Below are 267 nucleotides of genomic sequence, written 5' to 3'. Positions count from 1 at the left end.
CTCATCCCACCAGGTTTCAGTGATGCCTATTATATCATATTTGCTTTGTTGTACTATTATTATTATTATTTATATAGCACTGTAGATTTGCACAGCGCTGTACATAAAACAATAAATATATAAAAGTAAACCTGCCTATGGTGTACAATCTAAGAGATAATAGGATAATACATATAAAATACATAGCAATACAGGAAATGGTACGATAAAAACAACAACATATAAATTAATTTTAATTATATTTGCAGATTTTTTTGTTCCTTAGTG

Source organism: Sceloporus occidentalis, unplaced genomic scaffold (assembly GCF_023333645.1).
Source record: "Sceloporus occidentalis isolate IW3139 unplaced genomic scaffold, rSceOcc1.0.p SCAF_4, whole genome shotgun sequence".
Taxonomy (NCBI): domain Eukaryota; kingdom Metazoa; phylum Chordata; class Lepidosauria; order Squamata; family Phrynosomatidae; genus Sceloporus; species Sceloporus occidentalis.
The sequence above is the reverse complement of the archived record's forward strand: the minus strand, read 5'-3'. Positions refer to the sequence as shown.